The 24,778-nt window shown below is 33.8% G+C and overlaps 1 protein-coding gene and 1 long non-coding RNA gene across 2 annotated transcripts in view; both read right to left on the minus strand.

The window, feature by feature from the left end:
• The window catches only part of LOC149486965 (uncharacterized), a 216,898-nt gene extending 192,850 nt beyond the window's left edge, over positions 1-24,048 (minus strand). The window contains exon 1 of the mRNA XM_089697069.1: positions 23,878-24,048. The gene's annotated coding sequence lies outside the window, so the exon portion shown is untranslated. The remainder of the gene's footprint in view (positions 1-23,877) is intronic.
• On the minus strand, positions 19,047-21,040 carry LOC149486970 (uncharacterized). Its single transcript, XR_016315859.1, has 3 exons — positions 20,432-21,040; positions 20,181-20,234; positions 19,047-19,367 (listed from the first exon to the last, which is right to left on the minus strand). It is a non-coding gene; the product is annotated as an uncharacterized LOC149486970 (long non-coding RNA).
• Positions 24,049-24,778: the final 730 nt, after the last annotated feature.

Below are 24,778 nucleotides of genomic sequence, written 5' to 3' on the forward strand. Positions count from 1 at the left end.
GAAATGTACCTAATGTAAAACATTAAACAAACAGTTTTCCATACTTATTCGAATTTAAATTCCAACGTATTAAGAACAGTTCTTATTTCTAAATAATAAAAACACGCTTTTTCTTATCTAGTATCAAATCTTAAATGATATTTGCAAAGGCAGGTATTTATTATAAAATAAATAACCTCGATTAAAGATGCGCCTAAACATGTTATATTGTAAGGTAACGGACAACGGTAGTGTATTCAGATAGGCTAGTCTGACCACGTTCACAAGGGTTGCCACTTCCCATTAAAATCTCATGAATATTGTATAATTTTATTTATTTTGAAATTATGTTACTAAATGATGTCGTTGCCTTAAAAAGCATGAAAGACATTTTATACAATTTGTTTTAATTTTTGAATCTGGACTGTATAAAGAATGCTTTGATTATTCATCGCTATAGCATACAATATGTTTGACCTACATACTACATAGTATGTTGAATGTTCTTTATATAATTACGTAAGAATGACAACCCTATATACATACATTATATCTATTACTTGCGCACGAAACACGGCACTGGAGCGCATGTCGACTGCTTATCGTGAATAAATAATAATATATGCTTTTACTAACACTATTTGTAAAGGGTTCAAAACATTAACTCACCAGGTGGCCGAATACTTTCGACCACACGTCATGAACGAGTGCAAATTTACAGTTTTACTGGCTTTACTGCAAAACATATTATTTTGAAACAAATAAAATCAGCTATGTATGTCACTCACTTATCCAACTCATTACTAAACGTAAGTAGTCGCATTTAGGTGTGTAAAAGGAAAAATATTTATAGGACTTTAAAGCTAGAATCAACTCGAAATAATCAATAATATTAATCCAAAAATATTAATAATTTTTAATATGTCATTTGTATCAGGATTCAGGATATTTAAAAGTTAAATAACTAGCTTTCAATTGTTTTTTTTTTATATGTTAATCATAAGTCCCTTTTCCATTAAAACACTCGACAATATTCAATAAATATTACACGATTAAAAACAATAAGAGAAGGTCAAATTACAAAAGAATTTGAGGCTCCGAGCTCCGGTACAATCGGTACGAGCGGTTTTCTGTACTATATGTTACAAGGTCTATTACAACAAACCCTATTTTTATAAATTAACCTATATTTTCTTTAATATGTTTCATTTCAACCTTTGACAAAATGTAACACTAACTAAAATAAGTACATTTGGAAATTCCTGTCACATACGATAATAAACTTTTCCAGGCTTCCGAAACGTAAATGTACGGAACCCATAAAATATCTCAAGTATGTAATATGCATAACATTCATTTTTTTTATTTTAATTACATTATATTATATTAAATGCCTCCTAATAAATGGGGCAAAAGCATCTTTCTATTGATCACTTTCTTTGTGGTTTACCTGTTCTGCCAATTCCCCTCGGTTTTCTGATCACGCATTTACCGGAACTGTTCAACGGAATAATAAAATCCAATTCATACTACAAGAAACATCCTAGATGTTCAAGACTTTAAATACTTACGATATTTCTTCAATTCTAAGATATAAAAAATACTGGAACTTATGCAAAAAATAAAAATGTCTAGTATCTTATCGCTACTATTTAGGCATTCAGATTGTATATTTTACTTTAATATTAAAATGTCACCGTATCTCCTTATATGTACTTTAGGCAATAATAATTATAAACCAGATCTAAATGTCGTCAATTCACGGTCATTTTATGGATATTTCGTCTATTTTATAGCTTTTATTTTAAATTAAATAAGTGAAACCTTGCTACATTCGGCTCTAAAGTGCATACGAATTTTAAGGTTAAAAGGTTAGGTAAATTTGATTTCATCTCTTATTTTTAGGTATTAAATAAATATCCTCATAAGGACAAGCTACCATCCCTATAAAATGTAGATGTTACAAAATAATTTATATAAAACATTTCTCAAAATAAAAACATAGGTATATCACGACAAAAGGGTAAATCCCAAAAACATTGAACCGAAAACTGTATCTATGTCGAATAACATTGAGGGCAGAATTGTTTAAATAAATAAATAGCAATGTACGGTCGGTAACAAGCACTGGCGTGACTAGAGAGAGCGGTGTGGCCTCCACGATGACGTCACGGAGGTCGCACTGCGCTTCCTATAAGCGGCCCTATAAATACGAATACGATCTTTAGGATTAAATTATACATATTATATTATACGTAGTGTATAGGTATGAGAAAAATATTAAGTTATCCTGGGAGTGCAAGCAAGTAAACAGGAATGATCAAACTCAAACTCAAACTCAAACATTTATTCATTCAATTAGACTTCTTATAGAAGCACTTTTGAAACGTCATTACATATTTTAAAATTTACCACCGATTCGGAAAGCAGTATCTACGGAGAAGAACCGGCAAGAAACTCCATAGTTGCTCTTTTAAATCATGTCAGTTTTACAATTTTACAAAATACATATAACATTATAATATATTATAATAACATGCCAAAGAACTGTCCTGTGGTTTTTTCGCGACAACCCTCCATGGGTTTTTATCGTCCATATATTCCTGAATACTGTAGTACGCTCTCTGAACTAGTACATTTTTTATATAAGTTTTAAATTTAGTACTACTAAACTCTTTAATATTATGAGGAATTCTATTGTAAAAGCGTATACCTTGACCCATAAATGAATTTTTAACTTTAGCTAATCGGAAAAATGGCATTTCAATTCTATTTCTGTTCCTTGTGCCATAACAGTGTCTATCTCCTACTCTTGTGTGTAAGTCGGCGTTTTTGTGTACATGCAAAATATTATTAAATATATACTGTGATGGTACAGTAAGGATACCAGTATTCTTAAAGAGATCTCTTAGTGAGTCCCGAGCACGTAAATTATATATAGAACGAATGGCTCTTTTCTGTAAGATAAATATAGTTTCTATATCTGCTGCCCTGCCCCATAGTAGAATTCCATAGGACATAATACTATGAAAGTAGCTGAAATAAACCAATCTAGCTGTATCTTCATCGGTGAGTTGCCTTACCTTTCGGACTGCATATGCTGCTGAACTGAGCTTACCTGCAGCGGTGTTGACATGGGCTCCCCACTGTAGTTTCTCGTCCAATGTTAACCCAAGAAATACAGTCGATTCTGTAGGGTGTAATACCTCCCCGTTCAAGGTAATATTTCTGCTTAACTTTTTAACGTTTGGTAGTAAAAATTCAACACAAGTTGTTTTTTTGGCATTTAATAATAAATTATTAGCAGTAAACCAGTCGGATATGTGTAAAAGAGCACTGTTCACTTCGTCAACATTTGGGTCATGCCGATCCACATTAAATATTAATGAGGTATCATCTGCAAACAGAACTATTTCACACCTATCCTGTAAATAATAAGGTAGATCATTGATATATACCAAGAACAAGAAGGGTCCTAAAATAGATCCCTGTGGAACACCAATGTTAATTGACGCACCGCTAGAACGTTCTCCATTAACAACTACAGTTTGTATCCTATCATGCAGGTATGAGGCTATGAGGTTCTGAGCTTGTCCTTTAATCCCATAGTGACTTAGTTTACGCAATAAGGTACAATGTTCAACGCAGTCAAATGCCTTGGAGAGGTCACAAAATATCCCCAAAGCATTTTTTGAGTTTTCCCATGCCTTATATATATGTGTTAGTAGTGCAACTCCAGCATCTGTGGTTGAGCGCCCCTTTGTGAAACCTTACTGTTTGGTGTGCAGCAAATTATTAGATGCAAAGTGACTAGTCAATTGGTTTAATATTAACTTTTCGAATACCTTACTTAATGTTGGTAAAATCGAGATAGGTCTATAGTTGTTACAGTCAATCAGATCAATGCAATCCGACCAAAGATCGAAGTTAAAAATCACGTCATCTCTTTGGGAAAGGTTGTGGCAAGGTTGTGGCTATTCTATGTCTGATAGACATCAGTTTAGTAAAGAAAGATGAGTATGTATATGAGTATCAATATACCAGCGAACCCCGATTAAAAACTGGATCATGAACTAATCTTATTTAAAAGTTATTAATATATTATCGTAACTTATAATGCAAATTAAAGACTATATAGAGTCAGAATTCTATCCCAAAAACTATATATGTAGTGTACTACAAAAAACTTTATTCAATAAATTATGAAAAACTGAAAATACGAAAAGCGACTTTTGCTGACCGTACAAAGACTGAAAGTAATTTTAGCTAGAGAGCTCAGGAATTTCCGTGTCCCGTTGCTATTGCATACAGTTGCATTAGATTCAACCAACAACTAACCATTAATACTTGAAAACTATAATAATTAATTGACATTGAAAAATAATAACTAACGTAGCGTAAAGCACGCTATGCATATTGTAAGACAATAGTATTTTGTAATAATTCTTGTTTATATTGTGACAGCGTAAGTAAATTGTATTATAAATAATTTTATTGATAAGGAACAAAACATTTGCCAATACAGCATACTTATCACTTTTATAAATTATTTACTGCAAAAATTAAATTAATTTATCACCAGATGTTTTATTTAAGAAGTTTTCCTTTAAAAAAACACTATACAGTAAACTAGATAAAAGTCAAAAGTCTAAAGGATATTTGGGAAAACCTAGCCGTCTTTGCTACAAAATATTGATCGAAAATCCTGCTAAAGTGGATGCTTCTCAATTACACAAGAACTCCTGAATACTGAATGGTTATTTTGGAAGGAAACTGCAGAAAAGTAGAATAAGAAAATTGGAAAGTTTTTTAAGAAATTGGGGTAGGTAATGGTCTCAAAATATGTAATAAGTTTTGACATTGTACTTGGCAATCATTTCATTAATACGAAAATATGATAACTTTAATTATTCTACAATCTTATCGGTAACATAGAAATGAAGATAAACTTGTATTACGTCTAACGATTACTTCATGAATATGATATGACATATTAAATGTCACATTTGAATTATGTTTGATACTAGTTGCAAGACCCGGAACCACCCGGGTTGAAATTTATGTAAAGTTTTCGGATTGTTAAGTATTCTAATGCAATTATAAACACAGATAACGTATCTTCATAAATTAAAAAGCTACCAATTTTTAAGTCTAAGTTGAACGCAATTTTAGTAAAAAATATTTTACAGTTAGAAGTTAGAACCTACCGGGTTTTATTTTAGATAAATTATTATCAAGCTAAAAAAGCGTAATATATAATTGATCACATAATACGGCTTATAAATAATTATAAACGACAACACATGGGTGTGAGTTATGTTTTAAATAGATCTAGACAAAAATACTCTCATCGATATATTTATCACTATAAATAGGTCATAAATAAATCGGAATATTAAATTAAATACAATTGTAAGTGTAACGAAAAATATGACGCCGCGATGAAATATAAAAAGCTCTCAGAAATGCGAATATTTTCCAACCATTAATTAATACAGACAGATGAATATTGATGGCGATCTTTCATTTACCGAATTCGTTTGATTTACGGTAACTTACAGCTTTGTGTTGATACTTTCTGTGTTAATTGCAACGAATCTTGTACAAATAACTTTATATTGGGTTAGGCAAAGGAAATTGTCTGAAGGTGAACGACATACAAGGGTATTAGTTCTGTATAATATAAATAATACTAAGTAATAAATTTTATAATTAATTTCATCAATTCATTGATACCATCTGTATCATCATTTTGTTGAGGGTAAATAGGGCCCAGTAATTTTTTTCAATTTATTTCGATCGTATTAAACATCAGGCTACTAACAATTTAAAAAAATGGGCTAATAATATGTAGAGGCAGAATATCCATAAATTTCAATTAAAGATAACAGCAGCTTTAAAATATTATAATTTGCACCAATTATATTAGTTATAAGCAAAATTTATTAGTAACAATAAATAATTATGCTGTTCATTACTAATTCTTACACCAGTTTAATCTGGTTTGAAATATGATACAAATAATTGAAGTCGTATCAATAGTAGCACGTGATTTCTACTTACATTATAATAAAGTATTTCCTCGAACAATTAGGCACTAAACCGTGGCATTTACGGTTGGTCTTCAACGAACATAAAACAACTATATCTCGGTAGAAGCTATTAAAAAACAAATTGCCAGTTATGCGATAACACTTCAAACAAAACAGCAAAAATACACGGCTCGAATAAGAAGGTTATTCGATTACAATTATTTTACTTTAAAGTTTTAATATTAACTCCATTCTCTGGTTACAAAAAAACAATACTTATTGTATTCTGATATATGAAAATCGACTTATAAGATTTTTAATCCATTTTGTAAAAATAAGTACCTATACTTGTCACCGATGTTTTTTGAACTTCGGGGCTCAATTATAAATAGTAAATAAGTAACCCCTGGGCGTTAATATCTAAAATATCATATTATAAGGTATTAAGGGAAATAGATAATTATTGTTTTAATATAGAACAGAATATTATAATGTATGAGATGATATGCTGTATGACTAGTTGTTACGTATTGGCCACTAGCGGGTAATCTCATTTGCGGCTGAATGATGCATTATGTAACAATAGTTGCAGTATCGTCTACTGAGGCGTTTTTATGCACTTAGAAAACAATAAAATATCATAATGTTAATAACATTATAAGACTGTCTGTTAGCATTTCTGTATTATTTAATCACACGCAATTCAACCGTAGACTAACACGAATCGATGCCTAAACGCTAAAATATTAGAGAAATATGAACAGTGGGGAGGAAACTACGATTAAGAACAAATATTATGAAAAATATGTAGAGCAGTCGCCCGTATTGCCCTCTAGCGGCGATGACTTGAAACTCCTTTCTCACGTACACCGGTCGCTTCCTCGACCAGTTGGCCAACCGGTCGGCCGATTTGGCTTTGAAAAGTTTTCGCTTTACGGTTGTGGAAGCGATGGTTTTGGGAATGAAACGATTTTGTGAGCGGGAGACAGGCGTTATTATCATTACGTAGCATGTTTTATTCCGTTTATGTATTTATAAACTTTGATTAATTCACCATGGGGGATGCCTCTTTGGCAGAAAAGGAATATTATGCGCAATAATTTATAAATATATAACTAAATGCGAATTACTAATATCACGCACCTATAAAAACTTGCTTAAACTGCTGGATATCATAGTAGTTACAATAACTATCTACATAATAAATGATTAACTATCACTACATAGTATAAAACAAAGTCGATTTCCCTGTCCCTATGTCCTTATGTCCCTATGTCCCTTTGTACGCTTAAATCTTTGAAACTACGCAACGGATTTTGATGCGGTTTTTTTTAATAGATAGAGTGATTCAAGAGGAAGGTTTATATGTATAATAACATCCATTAAATAGTGGAGAAGTACTGTTATTTTTGAGGTTTCTAAAGTGATGTCGTAAAAAATTACATTTTTTCCGCTTACATTGCAAACGCAGGCTGAACCCTACGAGTTTTATCAAAATAATGTACTAAGTATTATACACATTGAAAAGGTCTATAGAAAAGTCCGCGATGGTATATGTCTATCTCTTATGGATAACCCACAATAACATTTTTTTGTCATTTACTTTTTACGAAAAATAATGGCTAATTTTCGATGCGATTTTAACCAATACAGCATTAATCCTTAACCAATTAAATACCTTGAATACATTGTTCGTTTAATATAGATCTATATGGCCCTTTACACCGTATGATTTAAGTGAATATTTTCGAAGATATTACAGATTTAAAAATTGCGGGACGTAGCATTTGCGGCGCTACCGGCCGGCCGGGCCGCTATGTTTTTTAGACAAAGTTCACAGTTTTTCTGTAGTGTATTTAGTATCAGCATTGCACCCGTGCGAAGCCGGGGCGGGTCGCTAGTATCAAATAAGTATTCAACTATTCATATCTTATACTTATTTACATAATTGAATATGTATCATGTAAATAAGATACAGACTAATTGACGACGTTTAAGCTCCGCTTTTACAAAGAAAGCCTTGGAACCTGCAAAAATGATGGTCCATATAAGTACCTACTCTATAATAGGAAGCCGAAAAATATAATTTGACGATTGTATCAAAGCAAATTATAATAAGAGAACTGTTTGGAACAAGCCATCACGCTTACTTCCCGTTTAAGGAAATATCAGTCGACATTGATTTTGTGAATATCAATGATCTTCCTGTTGTTACGTAGGTAGTTTATTAATTACACAACCTCTTATAACCAGATTTAATATCTTATTATATTAATCTAATTAGGTAATAATATATATCGTAAACTAATATTGTAATTTAAAAGCCCTACTTAAATTTTTACAGTCCATTAAAAAATGTAAAGCGTCGGCGGATAAAATATTGAGTTATGCGGTTGAAGATATATTTGTATAAATAAGTAAATTAAATTGTCACCGTTGCATTGGAAATGAATATTATTATGTATCTAATGTTAGATGAAATCAAGAACGCACATCACTAGTCGCGGCCACGTCCCCTCCCTAATGCTGGAGATGTCAGTCAATTGCGCGGGAAGAAAGCAGTGTGACGCGACATTCCGTTTGGATATATTAAAAGCTATTAATTCATTAAAAGTCTTTATTTAATATCTTATTAGATTCAGAAGTGGTATGTTTCTCACGAGCATAAACGATATATGTGATTTTTGGCATGATTAATTCGTTAACAAAAGTGTGTTGAAGTTTTACTAACCTAACTAATTGGTGACGGAAAACTTACTTGTTGAACTTTAATTTTGCAATAATGGATGCTTTTCACTGTTAAACGCTTAAACTAACTTTGGTGTGGGCTTTTGTTGTGTTTTATGGACAATTGTTGCTTTCTTAATGATAAATCTTATTGTGTGACCTTGCTCGCGGTACACGTGGTGACAAGTTTGAAATATAAAGTTGGTGTGGTATATTGTGCAAGAGACCTTGGTGAGCTCCATCCATATTGTTTTTTTTTCATATTGTCTTAATTCTGTTTGGATTACTAGAACATTAAATAAACAATAACTAGTGAATATTAAAACATTCTAAGTGTGTGGACTATTATAATAATAAATTTTAATATTTTGAATTTATAGAAGATAATTTAAAAAACTTAATTTCTATTTTATTTCTTGTGTGCGTTATATATATTGGACAATTACTATAGAATAACATAGAGGTGTATATGTGTGAATCAGAACAATTTAATAAAAACCTAAGTCTAATTAGATTCTTGATATAGAAAAATTTGTTATAAACCTAATTTTAAGTATATTGTAATTAAATAAATAAGAGTAATATGGGTCGCTCCAAGGATAGGAAACGGGCTCATAGTAGCTCAAGTTCTTCATCTTCTTCTTCTGGGGAAGGTGGGAAAAAGCTGAAAAGTAGGATAAGGAAGAAGGAAAGGAGGATCAAGGATTTGAAAGAATTAGTCAGACAGTTAAGAAAGAAGAATATGCCCGCTAGGAGTGGGACACCGCCCATATCTAAGTCGAGTACTAGTTTTGATAAGGATATGCGACCTGTTGTGCGTTATGTAGGGCGTAACGACTTTGTACCAGAATTTAACCCCCAAACAACATCAGTATCGATTGAACATTGGATTCGGAACTTAGAGAGCACAGCCAAGATGCATGGGTGGGATGAACGTACCCTAGTATGCAATTGCACCTCAAAATTGAGTGGGTACGCTAAAGCGTGGTATGAACAACAAGCTTCATATGAGATTAATTGGGACGAGTGGAAGGAAAAGTTAATAAAGGCATTTCCTTTCACCAAGAATAAACTTTCTCAGATTAGGGAACTCGTCAATAGGGTGAGGTTGCTAGATGAGGACCCAATTGAATTTTTCTACACAAAGCTGGGTATTGGAATGTCTTGCCATCTGAGTGATGAAGTAATAACTGAAGCTGTCATTGGGACACTTGGTAACAAGCTGTGGGAAGTTGGTGCTAAGTCAGCCGGGTGCCGTGATAGTGGTTCTCTTTTGCAATACTTAGCTAGCATTAATTCTGCAGATTTGGGCAATGATAATGGTCAGCCAAGCACCTCCAGACCTAGTGACCAAAAATTAAATAAAACAACAAAATGTTTTTCATGTGGCAAAATTGGCCATAAGGCTAGCAGGTGCTATAGGAGTACTAAGAAGACAACTCAAATTCAGAACAAAAATAAAACTGACAAAAGATGTTCATTTTGTGATCGGGTTGGTCATGTTGAAGCTGACTGTTTCAAGAAACGAATCCAGAAACATTGCAATTTCTGTGATATTAAGGGCCACACTCTTGATGAATGTAGGAAACGGTCCAGAGCGAGTCCTCAAAACAAACTGGTCCGAAAAGTTCAGACAGTATGCAATGATGTCTCAGACAAAAAGTATTTTAAAACTGTACTGATTAATGGGAACCCTGCTGAAGCTTTTGTTGATTTTGGTAGTTCTTGCAATACTATGAAGCATAGTTTTTGTGAGCAACAAAAATTGGAATGCACAACTAATAATGACATGGTTATAAAGGGTTATGGCGATGCTCTTACTCTACCTCTTGGTTTGACTACAGCTGTGTTGACGGTGGATGGACTTGAGTTGAAGACTAAGTTTTATGTTGTACCAGATCAAGTTCAAGATTTTGATATTTTAGTGGGACAGCCATTTACTGAAGCGGAAAATGTGGTGGTGGTTAAGACTGCTTCTCAACTTAGCGTCTTCAAAAGGGATATGGCTTTGGAACTCGCAGAGCTGTGTGAAGACATTGAAAAGGTGCGCCTCTACCCTTATGTTGATGTTGTGTTAAATCCAGGCTTGAATAAAGTAACAGTCAGAACTGAACCATTGGCTAGGGGTATCATGGATGTGAAGCCCAGTGAACAGAGACTGCCAATGCATGAAAAGGACATACTGAGTGGGGAAGTAGAGAGTGAAGATGGATCAGTCGTTATAAAACTTATAAATAAGACACATGGACAGGTTGAACTAAAAAGTGAAGAATGTGTAGCTCGAGCTGAATTAAAGAACATGGTCAAAGAACCAGTGAATGTACCTAAATTGGGTGATCACTTGACTGATGAGGAACAGGAAGCTTTAAACTCACTTCTCAAGCACTATAGCGGGTGTTTTGCCAGCAACGGCATGGAGTTAGGGAACTGTAACATTGAAATGAACATAAAATTGACAGAAAACAAGGTAATTAATTACAAGCCATACCGGATGTCCTTTCATGAGAGAGAAGTGGTAAGAAATATTGTGGCAGAGTTACTTGAAGCTCGTATAGTGGAGAAATCAACTTCGCCTTATGCAAGCCCTGTACTGCTAGTGAAGAAGAGGGATGGGGGCTATCGCATGTGCGTTGACTATCGAGCATTGAACAAAATTACCGAAAAAGAAAGATATCCCCTACCTGTTATTCAAGATCTACTGGACAGACTTGTTGATAAGACAATGTTCTGTTGTTTGGACCTGGCGAATGGCTATCACCAGATTAAAATAGCAGCAGACTCGAGACCTTACACGGGTTTCGTCACACCTGATGGTCATTTTCAATACCGGATGATGAGTTTTGGGCTTTGTAACGCTCCCGCCGTATTTCAGCGGGCCATGAATGAAATACTTGCTCCTGTTATTCATGAGTGTGCGGAGGTATACATTGATGACGTCATAATTTGGGGTAATGACGTCTCTAGTTGTCTGGACAATCTCAGGAAAGTTTTAGAGTTGATTGATGCTGCTGGTGTCAAATTGAAGCGGAGTAAGTGCTCATTTCTTACCAAAACTGTAGAATATCTTGGACATGAGATCCATGGAGGAGAGATACGACCATCTTCTCACAAAATAACAGCTGTTGCGGACTTCAGGGCTCCCAGTAATGTCCACGAGCTTCGTCAATTCTTAGGGTTGGCGAGCTACTTTCGCAAGTTTATTAAAGGGTTTGCTACAATTGCGAAACCACTTACAATGTTGACCAAGAAGACTGCTGAGTGGAGCTGGGGTACCGAACAGACTGAAGCTATGGAAACATTAAAGAGGGTACTTACTTCTGATCCAGTCCTTGCAATTTATAATCCGAATCGTGAAACACAGATCCATACTGATGCTTCGAAGTTGGGTCTGGGTGGAGTGCTACTACAGCGACAAGAAAATGGCGACTGGAAAGCTGTTGCTTACGCGAGCAGACAGACCACAGCTACTGAGGTAAATTACCATAGTTTCGAACTTGAGGCGTTAGCTGTCGTCTTTAGCATTCAAAAATTCAAAGTGTACGTAACGGGCATCAAATTTCGAGTTGTGACAGATTGTTCAGCTCTGCGACTGGCATGGTCAAAAAGAGACTTGTCACCTCGCATAGCGCGTTGGTGGCTTGATCTGCAAGAATATGATTTTGACGTGGAGCATCGACCTGGGACATCTATGGTACACGTGGACGCGCTCAGTCGAAATCCTATTACAATTAAGCATATCGAAGAGAAGGATTTTATTAACGCCTTACAAGATGCTGATGAGGATATTCAGTCAACTATTACGAATTTACACTTGGAGTTAGACGCTAATAAACACAAAAAAGAGGGGTTATCTAAGGACTACAAAATTGTAAACGAATTGTTGTGCCGTATTGTGGATGGTTCTGCTAAGCCTGTTGTGCCTAAAAGCGCGAGATGGCATATCATGAAGACCTATCACGACAACAATGGTCATTTAGGTGTAGAAAAGTGTCTGGAGGCTATTCAAGCCAAATATTGGTTTCCTAAAATGCGGAAAAGTGTAGAACGGTATGTGTCAAGCTGCATTGGTTGTCAGTTCGCCAAGAAACCGACTGGTAAACAGCCTGGGCTCTTACACCCGATTCCAAGAGCTCCTGTGCCTTTCGACACCCTACATGTCGATCATTTAGGGCCGTTTTGCAAAAGTAATGGAAAAACTTATATTTTTGCTCTGATAGATGGATTTACAAAGTTTGTGTGGCTAGAAGCTGTTGCCAGCGCCAATGCAAAAGGAGCTATTACTGCCCTAAATAGGATAATTCAAGTTTTTGGTTATCCCACAAGGATAGTGAGCGACAGAGGCACGGCATTCACCGGACGCGAATTTAAGGAATATTGCAGTGAGTTTGGAATAAAGCATGTTCTGAATGCCGTGGCGACTCCACGTGCGAATGGGCAGGTTGAGCGCCTGAACCGCACCATTCTTAATTCGCTAACCGCTCATATGGGCGAGGAGCAAAAAGGGTGGGATAAATACCTGCCTAAAGTACAGCTAGGCATCAACTCGACCGTGAGCCAAGGGACTGGCAAATCGCCGTTGGAGCTATTATGTGGTTTGAGACCCCGTTTAGCTGGGGATATACAGGGAGCGTCATATGCGCCATCAGAGATAGCCCCGAACAGAGAGGAAGCCTCCCGCAAAATTATTGATAACGCCGCACGAATGAAACTGCGGTATGACAAGGGTCGTCGTGCTAGTTTACCAATTGCAGTTGGTAGCTTAGTGATGGTTGAGCGAAAAATTATGCGACCAGGGTTGTCCAGTGGCAAGTTGATCCCTAAATACGCGGGACCATATAAGGTTACTGCAGTTTTGCCTAACGATCGTTACGAAGTCACGTCAGCTGCTAAGGGCAAAAAAGCCTATAAAAACATAGTGGCACGTGACAAACTGAAGTTATGGCGAGCTCGATGTGAGTCGTCATCTGATGATAGCGCTACCTAATGGTGTATTAAATTATTATCAATGAGCAGTTTCGTGTTTTGATTGGTTACTGCGTTGCATATATTGTGCCAATTAAAGTAGTTTGCCTATGGGGCCTTATACATTTGATTTTTATGTAAGAATTATGCCTCCGGGGCCTGTCACTGTCCGCAGTGGTTACCTCCGAGTATCTGATACAATACTTGCCTCTGGGGCCTAGTGTATTTGTTAACACTTGTTTTCGGAGCCTGTTCACACTGAAATAACTTATGTTGCCTGAGGGGCCAAAGCATCATTGTCGTGTTGTACGCTTGCCTTAGGGGCCTTAGCATAGTGAGCCAATGTCTTGTTTGCCGTGAGGGGCCTCAGCATTAACTAATATCCTTTTGCTTGCCTTAAGGGCCTCAGCATTGACAACGACTCGGTTGCTTGCCTCAGGGGCCTTAGCACTATCACCGAAGCCTGCGGTTGCCTCAGGGGCCTCGCAGAGTTGGCTTGCCTCAGGGGCCTTGGCAATATCAATAAATCCTGCATTGCCTTAGGGGCCTCGCAGAGATGGCTTGCCTCAGGGGCCTTAGCAATATCAACGAATCCTGCATTGCCTTAGGGGCCTCGCAGAGATGGCTTGCCTCAAGGGCCTTAGCTGAAGAGCTGCCGAAGCTGTCCGTTCGAGAAGCAAGAATCGTCGTGTCCGCGGGAATGAGTGAGTTCCTGTGGCCGGCCGGGTGAGCTTCCTTCGGGGACCGAAGGGTTGCAGGATGGCCGAGCTGTTAGATGAAATCAAGAACGCACATCACTAGTCGCGGCCACGTCCCCTCCCTAATGCTGGAGATGTCAGTCAATTGCGCGGGAAGAAAGCAGTGTGACGCGACATTCCGTTTGGATATATTAAAAGCTATTAATTCATTAAAAGTCTTTATTTAATATCTTATTACTAAGTAAATATAATTTTAGAGGCACAAGGTCAAATTGTGAAAACAAGTCTATTGTTTTTCTATATTTACCGAATTAAAAATACCTACAAAGGTGTTTTTGGTTTGAACTTCCTTTACCACACAACGGAATAACGGAATAATGTGATTTTTGCACAGAGATAGTGAAAAGCACCCGAAAGTGATTTATGTTACTTTTTATCTGCGTACCACCGGAGAGAAGGAAAGACTGTGTACTGTGTAGGTATAGATATATTATAAGTTTTGTAAATTTAATAATTATGTAACAATTACAAATTTATTTTAAAATAAAGTGAAAGTTCACGATTCTAAAAAGTAATACTTACGAATGTTTTCCACACAACTTCGTTTTAGAACGATATAAAAACGTTGTCTTTAAAATTTAAATGTCATATCTTTTTCGAAATAAGTATTATAAGAAACTATGTTTTTATGATTTTAAAGTTTATAGTTGAGATTAATGGTATTGATAAGAATAAATTATAATTAAAGCTGTTTATCAAGTATATCGAAACATAGGTACCAAAAATAAAATATTATGTTCTCTTCGATGCAAATATGTATTTTCATAAATTACACAAAGAGAGCTCGTGAAAAAAGATATAAAAATTCTTCCTTCAAAACGATCAAACATACCTAAAGGCATTGTAAAACAAATGTTTAAATTTATTTTTAATGATATCGCTAAGTATTTAATGAGTAAAGGAACGGAAACATCGATACAAACAATTATTCATAAGCACTGGAATTGATACTCTATGTTAGAAATTATACGGCTTATTTTCGATTGTCTATGAACTCAAATTGGAAGTCAAGCTATTATGTGACTAAATGCAATCAGAAATAAAACTTTAAGACAAATTTAACACTGACTAGTTAGCTTGATACAATTAGTGTGAGGTTTGATTGCAAATGCTAACAATGAAGATCATATCAGACGTAGATATTCAATATTATCAATAACTTTTAGAGTACAGAATAATTTATTTATTTCTATTATAATAATAGTGTTTATGTTTGTTTTTATTGTGTAATACAATAAAGCAGTTGACCTAATTTGTTTGAAATTAAGCATAGAGATAGATATAAAGTTGATGAAGGATAATATAGTATCAGTAAAGTCCTATTTTAAAATGTCATAGCAAATACAATGAGATATAGGTATAATAATGTTTAAAGGTCCAAAGTTTAAAAATTTATAACACCCCAAAAGTAAATTATTTTCATTAATTTAATCTAAGAATTTATATTAAAAAAGAAAGTAATTCTCAAATTGAACACTTTGACATTACGAACGACGAATCTTTCAATGTCAATAAGGGATCACCATTAATCAAAAGAAAGGGGAATAAAAACAAAATAATAAAAAGAGTTTGTGACTATTACTATATAAGAATATTTAAATGAAATTATTTTTAAAAGTCCGGTAGCTATACAAAAACTGGTTTAACAAACAACATTATTCGATTACACATGAAACTGCAAAAAAGGCAAAAAAATAATATCAAAAATCTTTACTTCCTTGATCATAACCACTCACCTATTTGCAGTATTTTAAATACATAAAATATTTTTACCTTTTCTCGTTTCCAAGTACGAAGATAAACAAAGAATTTTATACATAATGCAATTCGTAGTGTCATGTATTACTCGTATTTTGCAATTATCTATAAACAGTGCGATAAGCAGGCCATGAACTTATAATTATGATTATTTGTAAACAATTAAATGGGAAATGATAGTAGGTACGATGTTCCAAGGATTTTTAATGATTTAAATGGCAAAATATTTTTTTTTTTCAAACATTTACATCAAAAACTTTTTCTACGTACTAAATTAGGTACATCTATAGATTATAATAATTTAAATTTTTTGTTATACTTGGTAGGTAGGTATACTTCTTACATCAGTATTTAATAAAATAAAAAACATAAAATAGGTAGCTATAGAACAAAACATAACAATAAGTTAAACATATTATGGCTCTCTCAATAAAAGTTTGTCAAAAGGCCTTTGGAACGCAAAAACTAAAAATATAAGAAGGATTATTTATATTCGAAAATCAACGTTTACTATAACTATAATAGCCTAATAAACAATTGAAATGTAAACTTTGTAATGAAAATACTAGGATAATAATAGTTAAACCGTTCCCTGCCACCTACGTAAATATTTAATTGTATAACAGGAATAACTAAAAATTTAATTCAAACAAAGGTTTATGATTAAAATCTTATGCCCTTCATTAGTGGTGAGAAATGATTTAAGTATATTTCAATGAGGACTTTTTGTTTGAAAATAAAACTAAAAGTAAATTTTCAATAAAGTATTGCTCTAGTACAAGTAGGTCAGTGTTTTGTTGAATATTAACAGCTATGAACGATAATTATTACATGTTTTTCTTTACGAAATTCTTCAATAAATTGAAATAAACATTAATATGATTAGAACTAGAAAACATACTGGTAATTATTAAGTATGAAGGCATGAATGATACAGTAGAACTTATATATTTACTATAAATAAAGTTAATTATAGTATAGGTAGCTAAGTTATAGCTTTTTACAATCAAATCCACTGAGACTCAAATTTCAAGAATTTTAGTTGTCAATTGAATCACAAAAAGCTAAAAAAATTTCATTTTCATTATTAATACAAAGAATTGGTATTTTAGGAATGTATATACCTATATTAGAACTTAGCAGTTATCGACCAGTCCATATTAATTAATATTATTAATTATTATGTACTGGAATAATTATTCCAGTACATAATAATTAATAATATCTTCATTGCCTTTATTAAATTTACACTTAAAAAAGTTGCCATTTATAAGCAAACATAATATTTATTACACAGTGCAAAGGAAAATTCAAGATTTGTTTTTAAATTAACCAAATAAACACGAAGAGCTATGTTGAATCTGATAAATCTTATATATAAAATTCTCGTGTCACAATGTTAGTCTGCATACTCCTCCGAAACGGGTGGACCGATTCTCATGAAATTTTCTGTGCATATCGGGTAAGTCTGAGAATCGGCCAACATCTATTTTTCATATGTACCACGGGCGAAGCTGGGGCGGGCCGCTAGTTTACTATAAACATGTTCAATGCAACAAGGTAATAAAAAATTTGCATGTACGAGCCTCGCTTTTGTCAGTCATGGCCACACCTAATCTAATAATGAGCGATATAGCTCACGACTGGTACATAAGAAAAATATTAATTTTATGGCTTGTTATTAGATGCTGTGGAAATGATTAATGTTTTTATTTATTAAGATAACAATATTGGGCAAAGAACAATTCCATGCAATGTTACTTGTACTTTAATTTTTTTAATTTTTCATTTGAGACAATTCTCTTATATAATTTTCTTATTTATAGTAGGATTAAAGTTATATAGCTATATAACTTTAATTTCTATGTTATTTACTTATTTTCTATGTCCAGTTTGCACTTTATTCGGAGGTTACTTTTTCAAAATAAATAGCCCAGTACCTCCTTTCGTTGCGACTCATAATTAAAATTGGTCTCGTTTTGAGGTTCTCCTTTTTGAATTTAATCAAATTCGTAAGGATTAGCCGCCAATGACTAAAATCGGATACATTTGGGTTCAGTACATTCACAATTGAAATTACAATGCTCTCAACCCCTAATAAAATCGGCAGCTACGCGTACGCCATATCTAAACCACATCTAAACTTTGAGTCAAGGTCATGTATGTTGCTATGTTGATGAGAACATGAGATATCCAAGAAATTAATTATAAACTCAGGTAAGGGACAAAATATGTTTGAAAATTCTTGAAAAACTGTGGTTACAGAATGACAGATTAGAAAACAGCATCTTATGTTTGGGAAATTGACTAGGTAGTACTCCGAAGTATCGATCGAATACAGAATGCTTACATTATTATTATTAGTTCAATATAATTACTAATGATGAAATGCACATAAATTATCAGTTTTCATAACTTAAGCTATAATAAATAGTAAATACCAAAGCGTTCATAAAAATTCAACATCAATATAAACTTAAACTTCATCGGAATAAAACACAATCCGAAGAAGATATTGTTACATTTTAAGACCAACAAGAGTAATAAACTTTCAATAAAAGATAAATTTTCCAATGTTCATTTAGCAACATAACAGGAATGTGTTAACAATAGAGTATTGTTTGCGAACGTATTTCAGCTTTATGCGTTTGGCATAAAGTTAACTTTGGCTTATTCAGTAACTCGTCTACAACACGGCCGCTGGTCATTACGACCATTACATGATTTACAAGATAAGAGGGCTATTTCTAATTTTGACTAATGTGCCAATATGTGCGAATAATTTAATTTTAAAATTAAACATTATTTAATTTTATTACTCTGTGCGTATACCTATATTAAGAAGAGCTGGAACGTCAACACATTTACACATTGCACATGTTAGGCCGGGAGATACTGACGCAAAATTTCGGGTCATTTGTAACAGGATGGCGGTCTAGAGGAGTCTTAGTACGCAATGACAAAAAGAAAAATGATGGTCAGAACGCTGGTACCGGAGGACTAGTCGCGTGGGCGTTAGTCACACTCGTCGGATAAATAGCGAAAGTCCAACAATTTGTAACACAAAAATTTTAAAATTTACCGATAGCCCTTAAAAAAGATGTAGGCGGTAGTGTCATGCCATACTTTTACGATGTGACTTACAGTCCGCCTTACCGACGTGAATGCGTTGATTTAAAAAAACAATTCAACCATTTGTACCGGGCTAACTTTTGCACAGGTAACCATCGTCGTGCAGCCATTTACTTAAATCGCCATGCCATACTTTTCGGACGAATCCAAATAGTCGCCATACCGCGGAAAATCTGCAAATTTTTGAATTTTTTTTCTCGCCAAACGATTTGTACCACCCTACATTTTTTTTTTCAACAACTCCTGAATGATTATAAATAGAAGTGTGATAATGCCATACCTGTGGGAGGTGGCGAATGTGTATAAGATTTTTTTCTTATTGTAAGATTTTATTCGTAGTTTGAACGATTTGTAGCAGTATGGCACTAATTTTTCCCTCTATTAAAAGTATGGCAAATATAATAATGGTCACGTTGCATCATATACTTTCCAAAAATGCCGTACTGGTCAACGGCAAACAACCGACCGACCGACGACGACAAATCGCCAATTCTTTTCATTTTTTTTTACGTCTTGGCTTAAGTCTTACAATCATCCGCCCCATGTTTGCAATCTGCGATATTTTTTTCTAGGTAGAATTGTATACAAACAAACAGAATATAATGATCCCATACTGTAAAAAATTATTTTACGTATTGTACAGTCGTATTTTTGAAACGTGACGAATAAATTTCAGCACTTTTTCCCCCTACTAGAAGTATGGCAAATATAATAATGGTCACATTTTATCAAACACTCTCCAAAAATCCAAATGCAATACTGGTACAAATTGTTTGGCGAAAAAAAATTTTTTTTTGCAGATTTTTCGGCGGTATGGTGGCCATTTGGAAACTTCCGAAAAGTATGGCATGGCGATTTTCGTAAATGTCTGCACGATGATGATTACCTTTTTTTTTTTTTTTTTTTTTTTTTTTTTTTTTATAGTGGGGAAATCTTCCAAAGATACCCACGGCCCCCGGGGAAGGAGCCGTGGGTTATGTCGGATTCTTACCGACTAAAACCCCACTGTGTTCCGTCGAGCCGCTTTAATGATGGGGCCGCGGGTATTTGTTGGAATTCTTCCGCGACAACGATGATGATTACCTGTGCAAAAGTTAGCCTGATACAAATGGTTGAATTGTTTTTTTTTTAATCAACGCATCGCGTCGGTATGGGGGGCTGTAAGTTACACCGGAAAAGTATGGCATGACACTACCGCCTACATCTTTTTTATGGGCTATCGGTAAATTCTAAAATTTATGTGTTACAAATCGTTTGACTTTCGCTATTTATCCGACGAGTTCGACTAACGCCCACGCGACTAGTCCGCCGGTACCAGCGTTCTGACCATCATTTTTCTTTTTGTCATTGCGTAATAAGACCCCTGTAGAACCGCCATTCTGTTACAAATGACCCGAAATTTTGTGTCAGTATCTCCCGGCCTATGTGTAGCTTTTATTTTGCAATTGTTTATAAATACAGGGTGATGTAATTGGTGTAGTACGAATATCTAAAAATCTATGAAGAATTTTGTGATACAGTAAATGGAAGAATTATAGACTATTTTACAGTATTTAATAAAATCATTTAATTTTTTGTTCATTTTCATTAGAAATGTCAATTTTTCTCACCAATGTGGAAATTTGGATGATAAGGATCTTGTTAGAAAAATATAAATTTTGACTAAAATCGGCATTTAATTTTTCAAAAAACAAATTACTAATTAATAATCAGAGTTATCACCATTTACATTAATTTACAAACGATATCGGTTGTTCTTACTTAAAATTGAATACCAATGTCTTATTGCGGTATGTGTTCTTTGGAAGTGTTCGTAAAGTTGTTAAATTTTTTCGATCCGTAATTAAATTTTTCGGAAAATCTTTGCGTACACGTGTTATTTGTATTGTTTTTATGACCTGAAATTTAATTATTATTTGATAATTGAATGATTATTAATACTTTTATCCAATTGATTATTATTAGGATAAATAATTAAGTTCATCAATTGATTTACTTTTAAATTATAATTTTACAGGTAAATTATGAGAGCTTTTATAATTATATTTGCATATATTTATCTACAACGCACCATTTTACAATTCAAGTCTAAAATGAAACTAGAGTCGCATTTATTTTTGAACATACTGTAAGTGAAATTGCATAAGTGTGAGTACTGTGAACATGCCAGCTTTCCTTAATTGACCGATATTCAGTGTCTTATCGAATGAATTTTCAACATCTTACGGTAAATTTTATGAATTTCTAAAATCCGAGTTTTATTATTTAAAATTATGTAACGGTTAATAATTAATTAGTGTACACTGTACTTGCGCTGACGTGAAATACGAATTTATTATAATTAATTTTATTTATTGTTGTTTTCTTGTGTAATGTTTAATTAAAATCAGTTTTATTGTATTAAACCATAATTACTTTCACACAATTTAAATAACTAAGTGTTAAAAGTTAAAACTAATAGGTATGTAATATGATTACGATTTTCCGAACACAGAGAATATATTTTTCCTTACTAGATCAAAAAAAAACTAATTTCAAAATATAAAGAAACAATTTGAAGGGGAATGTTAACGCAGCTTGTGCAATTAAACCAGTTTTATAGTACAACTAACTAGCATCTTCACTACGCTCATGTACTTTTGAATTTATTTTCCCCTCATGAAATTCAACTCAAATCAAACGCTTATTTGCGTGTGGGATGAGTCACTTATAAATTAGAGCAGCATTACTTGCGGCTACTGGGCAACGAGTATAATGCGACCATGTTAAGTGAATAATATAATACGGCAGGATTCGAAATCGGACTGGAGCACAGATTAAACAATGTTGTACATTGAACAATGGTTAACTGTCAAACTAATAGATGTTATTTCAAATGTATATTTTAATCTAGTTATCTAATTTCTTCTTATTTTTACATAATATTATGAACTTTATAGCAATTTATAGACTGAAACATATTGCATGTATGTTAGGGTATCAGTGCCACATATTTAAAATTCCATTTTTTCAAAATTTAAGAAAATTGACATGTGCTATGCTAAGTGCTTGTCTAACTTTTTTTTCTTCTTAAAATCATGTTCTATTTGCGTTTATATAAAGTAATTACAATAAAATATAATAGGTATTTAACTTTCCAATATTATGTAGATTGATTGGATTGTGGTCACAAAAATTGGTTTCAGCTTTTAGTTGCTTATTGTCCGAAATTAATTTATTTTCTGTTTTAGAATTATTAGAATTAGTATTAGGTAGGTATGTGTCCTTCGATTTACTATAATATGATTTTGTACGATGTTGACCTAAATTATAGAAGGTCGTATTGTTGCGGAACCAAAATGCATTATTTCAAATTCTACGAATTTATTAAGTGAGCAAATACTTAATGTACTTATTGAAATTTGAAATATTTAATTAACTTTATTAAAACAATACAGGATAAATGATTTTGCTGAAAAATAAAACTATTTTCATGTTAGGTGATACTGATGACAGTTTTATCAACTAGGGTAGGTATCTGATTTTTAAGTGTGTGCCATTACCTTAATTACAATAGTTATAAATGAAGCAATACGTACATAAAGAAATTATGTACTTACATGTATGTACCTGTATAAAATCAGTGTAGAAAATGCCATGTACACAAAAAGAAAAGGGTTTTATGTGACAAAGAAAATACGGGTTTTGTTAAAAAATACCTAACTTAAAGAGAAAAAAAATTAAATACGTAGCAATTTGATGAAGTTAAAATAATAAATCTTTAATTAGAAACAGCTTATTAATTCATAACAACACATGGGTAGGTATTTAGTTATTAATGACATACAAAAAAAAATAACGGACCAATAACATGATTGCTTAACATTTTGTAAAACATTGTTCTTATTTGACAGGGAAAGTTTGGGATTCTAATTTCTTGTTTTAATAATCGCATAGCGATTGGTTACGTCACCACCGTCACCCCCCCCCCCAGCTCCCCGCCCCGGCCCCCACCTCACCCCTCGTCTGAAATGCCTCTTATCAATCATGATGAGATTATTAAAAAGATCAAAGTTTTTATGACACGTTTATATTTTAATTTGCTACTTAGTAATGTAATCTTTTTGTTTTGTTTACATATTATGGTAAGTTGCTTTGGTCCTTTTTTAATGCAAGGTATGCATTTTTTTTTCAGTTCAACGGCTAACTTAACTAGAATTCAACTTAACAAAACATCTGTATAAGTGTAGTTAATTAGTAACCGGTTGTCCAGAAGTTTGAAATACAATAAAAGTAATTGATATACTTTTAAGTGTTTTACGAATTCGTCTCTGCATACAAATGACCAGTTTCAAGTCTAATTTAAACTGCTCATAATTACGAACGTCAGTTGAGCTGATGCTATATCAATTAGTGCGTGCCAGATGCCTTTCCACGGGAAACCTGTTTCGGGTCTTATCGTTTGAACCTTTGTTTCTTTCACCTTTCTCATACTGAATATCTAATAATTAGTCCTAAGAAAAAATATCCGGTCCAAAAAGTTAGCCTACCTGCTAATTAGACAAAGAGCGAGCGATCGTTTACAGTGACACAACACAACATGCACACACTAACACATGTAAATAGACGAGCGCGGGAATCGTCGAGTGTAGGCGGCGAGACGTCACGCTCTCGCGTCTATCCACAGGCGTTTATCGACAAAGACTGCCCGAGTCGAGTTGAGCTTGCCCGCAAATCGCAATGCATTCAAGCAACGGGCACGAGCGAGGAAACAGCTGATGGTTGCTTGCGCGCACACCTGTGCACTATCAGGCATACTCTCTCTTTCTTACTCGTGACGCGAGCGCAGCGTCTTGTCCTGAAATCGCTGTGACGTTACCGTGGTGGAATGAACCCCGTGTGAACGTGTCCGAACTGTAGCGATTCGGCTACTTGCTTACGGCAGATGAATGAGCGCAATATGGTCGTATTAATTGCTGTCGGAATTATTAAACAATGGACGAATTCTTTGTTCGTGACTGTAGGAATTTTTGTTATGTGATGATTGAATTATACGAAGGCTTCGCGGACTTTGAGGGTAACTAAAAATAAATTATTTTAGCGACCTTCAAATAACAAGGTTGATTTAATGGGTTAATTAAATAATGATGTCGTATTAACCCAAATTTTAATTGTGAACTAACAAAACAATTATCAATTGTTGAAAACAATGTCAATGATAAAATAAAATAGTTGGGCTGGAATTTTTCAATTTTAAATATGTACATAATATCATTTAATTTAATACCGCCCTACTATTTTATGGATACGTATCCGGAATTATCTTTGTACTAAAAAATGAGACCTTTCAGAAACCGTTGTTACACTTGAAAGTTCAATCTGTCTAACAGTAACAGGCCCGTGGATTGTCATACACATTTATAACGGATTATTCACATAGTAACAAAATAA

This window comes from Colias philodice, chromosome 7, assembly GCF_061535455.1.
Source record: "Colias philodice isolate Cphi_HAF_F1 chromosome 7, ilColPhil1 Martin Lab GWU primary, whole genome shotgun sequence".
Taxonomy (NCBI): Eukaryota; Metazoa; Arthropoda; class Insecta; order Lepidoptera; family Pieridae; genus Colias; species Colias philodice.